A 6,178-nucleotide genomic window follows, 5' to 3' on the forward strand; every position below is an offset into this window, starting at 1 on the left:
TTTCCTCAAGGACTTTCAGTGGAAAAAAAAATACCAGGCTCCAGGACCTATGACCAAAATACTAAATATAGTAGAAAGAAATAAGTTCTTTTTGCCAATGGATTCAAAAGCAAGTGTGAGTGTTTGGCACTGTTGGGAATTTCAGCACTGCTTCTCTATCCTTCAGTTTCGATTCACTCTTACTAATATGCAGGTATCAAAAGACTGAATAAGGGGACCATTAATAGGGGAAAGAAATGTGAAGATCCTATTAATTTAAGGGAGGTGGGAATTATTCTACTCATCCCATCACATGTCTCCTTTCCTGTGGCCTCACCATGGCTGGTCCAGGTATCCAGAGCTGTAGGACTGCCCAAGAAGGTATTGGGCCCAACTCAAAGAGAGAAAGAAGATTTCTAGCACTTATTGATCATAGCCTTTATGGTGGGCCCCAGGGTAGGCCATTGACAAACATCACTTTGCTGAATCTTTAAAATAATCCCATACAATAGCCATACTATATAAAGAGGCACGGAGGTATGGAATGGAGAAAGGAAACTGAGACACAAAAAAGAGAAAGAACATGAGTACATGCAGTATGAAAAGAAGAATGTCGACTATCAGAAGCAAATCTCATACAGAATTAAAATTAAATCTTAAAGGGCAAATGAAACTGAACTGAGTACCATCTAAGTGCTTGGCATTGTACTAAGCACTCAGAATATAAAGGAGGAAAAACAAACAAGTAACGTTTGTATAAAAAGATGGATATGGATTTGAATCACAACTCCTTTAAAAACTAGCTAATGACCTCAGGCACATCGCTTAACATCAAATTTCTTAGACTCAGATTCTTCATCTGTAAAATTGACACAGCAATACCGCCTCCGAAGCTTGTTACGAGAATAAAAGCAAATAACATACAATTAAAAGAGTGTGTGACACATAGCAAATACTGAAAAAATTGTGGCTGGTATCAAAATTCTGGTAGATTAATATGTTTAAAATGAGATAATGTTTTAAAATGGCAAAGGTATCTACCTACTTTATGCAAATATTTGATTCACAAAGTTATCAAACAGAGGAAACAAACAGAAATCGTTTCATTTGTCTCTATTTCATTGATCTTGCTCGACCTTACACAGACAAAATATTAGACGCAGAAGACAGATTCTTACTTGGGTCTTTATAAGTCTTTACTCTTACCAAGATTCTACATAAAGACATAGCCATATTCTTGAATAAATCATGAGATTAGAAGAATTCACAAGATAGCACAGATCATTCTTCAATAAATTCCTTCCCTTTGGGACAAGTACTGCATATATCAGCTATATCCCTGAAGACATCCCTCTCATGAAACCCTTAATAATAACTGTTCATGACTGACTCTACCAGCAAAGAAGCCAAATGAAATGCAAAGATTGTTTTGCAATTTCTTGCATCAATGCACCAGAATCTTTTAGAAGCTGGAAACCAAAGAGTAAAAAGCAGTTTCTTCCATCTAACAAGAATTCCTTTTTGAGCTCCTTTTGCCTAGTTCAGTATCAAAGAGATTAGGGGTTGAGACGGTAAAATACTGCCACGAACAAAACTCTTACCAAAACACTCTCTCTCCATCCTTCCACCATAGCAAATAAAAAATCACATGCAAGTTATCTTTTTAAACCACAAATGTTCGTAACAATTTGAGCCACATAGTGTGCTTTGCTCCTGGAGTGATGGCCATTTTTACTAGAGTATGCTCACCTCTCTTCCCTACAGAAACTTTGAGTACAAAATATATAACTCAGAATTTCACAGACAGCATCAGAGGGCATCTAACGATGCACGGCATTTCCTATTTATTAATATTCCCCAAAAGGTAACCTTCTGGACTTGAATCTCAATGAAGTTCAAACAAATGAGTTTTAAATGGAAAAAGCCTGAAGCTTATGATAAAAAATTCTGATGGAAGACTAAATATAAAATAGAATGGCGCCATAACCTCATGAAACATTCCCTAAATACTTGTTAAATAGAAAGGAGAAGTTTAGAAGGGAAAGGTAATTTAAATGTAACTAACACCTTTTATGGGCTACATTATTCTATTTAATTATAATTAATAATAATTATCATAATTAATAATCCTATGGAGTAATTTTTGCTCATCTTTATTTTACAGAAAGGGAAAACTGAGGACAAAAAGACCGACTAGTTCTCCCAATCCTACACAGATAAACTATTAGAGGCATAACAGGGATTCTGATTTTTGTAAATTTTCACTTTTGCATAGATTTTACATAAAGAAAAGGCCCTATTCTTGATCAAATCACAAGGCTAGAGGAATTCACAAATTAAATCCTATATATTCAGTTATTTTTTCTTTTTGTGTCATTTTTGCACAAATTGGGTAAATGATTAACAAGAGAACATATGGGGCATAAGACCTACTCTGAATTTCCAAGTCCTTGGTCACTAATAAGAAGATCTCAAATGAAAGTCGGACTTGGGTTCTAGTGTCACTTCTGCACTAATTTTGGTCAGGGGACTTCACGTTAGGCCTCTTGCTTGAACTTGTAAAATTTGGTAAAAAATTTGTAAATTTATAAAAAGAGAATTTGCAAAAGAGAGGGTTCACTTAGATAAGGAAGCAGTGGGCTAGAGCAGTTTTGTCTTAAGAGCATTTATCCAAACAAACTCAGAGACCCAGGATCAAATCCTCCCCAACTAGTTATTAGTAATGAAGCCTAAGAAAAGTTACTTCCTATCTATAAGTCTCAGTTTCCTCCTTTAGACAATAAAGATGACAGTAAAGATGAGTTCACAGTATTGTTGTGGGGATTAAATGAGAAAATTATAAAAGTTTTTAAGGAGAGTCTCCCATAGATAGTGTGCACTCAGTAAATGTTAGCTAATACTTTTGAATGGAATCTACACTCTATTTCAATTTGGGGACTTTTGCAAGTCTATACTTGGTGCACTTACTCATTACGGTCGAGTTTTCCAGAAGAAATAAAAGTAAGCCAGTGATTCTGAAGCTTTGATTGGGTCTACCTCACCATTAATCACTCTGGTTTCACTGGCTGTCTTAGAATAGAAGCACTTTCCCAGAGAAGAAATAAATGGCAAGGTAGACAGAAAAAAGATCTGTAAAAGAGGTAAAAGCAGCAGCTTTACCTGTAAGTGAAGGTGCTGGTGTTATCTTGCAACAAGGATTGAAGGCAGGCTAGGTGTGAAAGTGTGATAGTAAAAATATATTAGGTGAAGGTGTTACTAAAGAATTAGCACAAATACCAGAGAAAATGACAGCTCTCTTTGGTGAACTGAGAATGATCTCGCTCTTTGGAAGAGAATTTAAAATACGCAGTAAACACTTTTGAATGTTAAAAATAGCTCAAAAATGAGAGGCAGGCTATCCAGCACACCACGGGTCATATCTGGTCATCAGAAACTCATTTGAATTAGGAAGGATAAAAGGACATCTTTCCTTCTGTCCACTTTCTGTGTGAGGCTCTGTACTCTCCCAGAACCCGATGTTTCTTTCATAACCATCCCCAAATTATAGTCTTTTAATGATTACTATTTTTCTCAGAATAATGTAAATGCCATAAGGTCCAGGATTGTGCCTCCTTTCATTCTTATCAGCCTGAATTGGCATTCTCATTTATTAAGCACTTTTCTTAAAAGTATCCCGTGTTAAAAATCCCATCAATTCTCAGTTATCTAACTTAAGAAGAGGCACCACATACAGAATTGACAAAAGCCCACAGTATATACATATAAATATATTCCTTTTTATCTTACCTTAGATAAATGCCAGAAAATCCCCTCTTGCCTCTTTGAAATCAAATCTCCCAAAATGCAGAGGCAACCACTCTCTGATTTCTAGCAGCATAGATTAGTTCTGCCTCACATTGAATTTCACATAATAAAATCATACAATATGTACTCAGGGTCCTCAGATCACACTTTGAGAACTACTGGGATAGATACATGAATATCTTTATAAGACTTCCCCAAAGGGCTAACAAAGTTGGTGTACATTTTTCATTTCCATTTGCAATTTATAAGTGTTACAATTTTCCACATTCTTGCCAGAATTGGATGTTGCCAGTGTTTTTTATTTTACTTCTTCTAGTGAGTGCAGAATGGCATTTCTTTGTGTTTTTAATTAGTATTGCTCTAATGACTAATGATGCAGAGCACATTTTCATGAGTTTAATGGCTGTATCTCCTTTTTCATAAAATGTTTATTCAAGTTTTTGCATGTTTATTTTTAAAGTTGGGTTGTATTTTTTTATTATTGACTTGCATGAGGTTTTAAAAATATATTCTCAATATAATTTTTTTTTGGGGGGGGCCACTCTGCACAACTTGCAGGATCTCAATTCCCTGACCAGGAACCGAACCTGGGCCATGGCAGCAAAGCGCCAAATTCTAACCACTAGACCACCAGAGAACTCCCTGGATATAATCCTTTAAAAAAATATGTATTGAAACTATTTTCTTCCAGTCTGATTAGGCTGTTCATTTTCTTAATACTGCCTTTTGGTAAGCAGAACATTTTAATTTTTATAAAGTAAATTTTTTTATTTTTTCCTCTTATGCTTGTACTTTTCATATCCTGATTATAAATGCTTTGCCTTTCGGAAGGTTATAAAGATTATCTTCTGTGTTGTCTTCTAGAATCTTTACAGTTTTAACTTTCATGGTAAGTCTATGATTCATTTAAAATTACTGTCTGTATATGAAGTGAGGTAGGGGTTGATTATTTTTCCCCCTTTTAAATATTCAGGTGGTCTAGCATAATTTGCTGGAAAAAATTTTCTTTACTCATTGCATTAATCTGTTGCCTTTCTTGAAAATCAAAGTATTTTACTGTATGAGTGTATCTCTGAACTCTTGAGAATATGAACTTTTAAATAACAAAATAAAATTTCAATCCTTCGATCCAACATTGGTTAGTTGTATTAACTTGAATGAGTGGCCTCATCTATAAAATAGGAATAATAGTAGCACATGTGGTTCACAGAATAGTGGTGAATATTTAGTAACACTGTTCTTGTCAACTGCTCAACCCAGGAACTGGAAAATATTAATCTCATTTTTATTATGACTTCACTACTATTATTACCACCATTACTATCACACCATCTTTACTACAGACAACAATGGCAAGCCATTTAGATAAAAGGAATGCAGAGGTTAAAGATAAAAATAAAGAGATTTATCATGCTGTGTTTAAAAGAACGGTAGCAAGAACAATGCCTTTTAGAATATGTCCCAATTATAATATTGTTCCAGTGGAAAAATAAAATTTACTTTATAGAAAGCCTGTTGCATAGTTTCCAGATAAAACATACCTCAGATAAAGATTTGGGCCATAATCTATATCTTCTTAGCATAGATATTTTGCAGAGAAATATAGTCCCATTGTCTTTTTGCTTTGACCAGGTAATTCAAGTTTTGATTTAAAACTTCCCAGAATAAAAGACATGTTGATAATCTGGTTTTGAGAGTTCAGAATTGATATGGTGTTACATTTTTATTATCTTGGACTTGGACAATCAACTTTTTTTTTTTTTTTTTTTTTTTTTTTTTTTGCGGTACGTGGGCCTCTCACTGCTGTGGCCTCTCCCGTTGTGGAGCACAGGCTCCGGACGCGCAGGCTCAGCGGCCACGGCTCACGGCCCCAGCCGCTCCGCGGCATGTGGGATCTTCCCAGACCGGGGCACGAACCCATGTCCCTGTATCGGCAGGCGGACTCTCAACCACTGTGCCACCAGAGAAGCCCTGGACAATCATCTTGATCTAACTGTTTCATGCACACCAATGCTTGGTTTTCTTGAAAGAGGTACATCCCCAAAGAATTTTTAAATAGAAGAAGCATTGAAGCTTTGTATCCTCTTCTTATTTTTCAGAGGAGAAACTGAGACTAGTAAGGTTAAATGACCACTCTTGAATCTCAATGAATGATATCCATTATTACTGTCTCTATAACTACTTAGCATAACCATCACCATTATGATGATAGTATTAATACTAGCATGGCGAACTCCATTATTACTGACCCCAGGCTCTATGAATGACAACACTACTTTAAATTAATAGTTTTTATTACACATCTACACACTCTGTCATTACTTTCATAGAATATTTTACTTCAGATGAGGTCTATTCTGCTATTAGGTCATTAGCCACGTGGAGGCACTAAATA

This window comes from Lipotes vexillifer, unplaced genomic scaffold, assembly GCF_000442215.2.
Source record: "Lipotes vexillifer unplaced genomic scaffold, Lipotes_vexillifer_v1.1 scaffold432, whole genome shotgun sequence".
Taxonomy (NCBI): domain Eukaryota; kingdom Metazoa; phylum Chordata; class Mammalia; order Artiodactyla; family Lipotidae; genus Lipotes; species Lipotes vexillifer.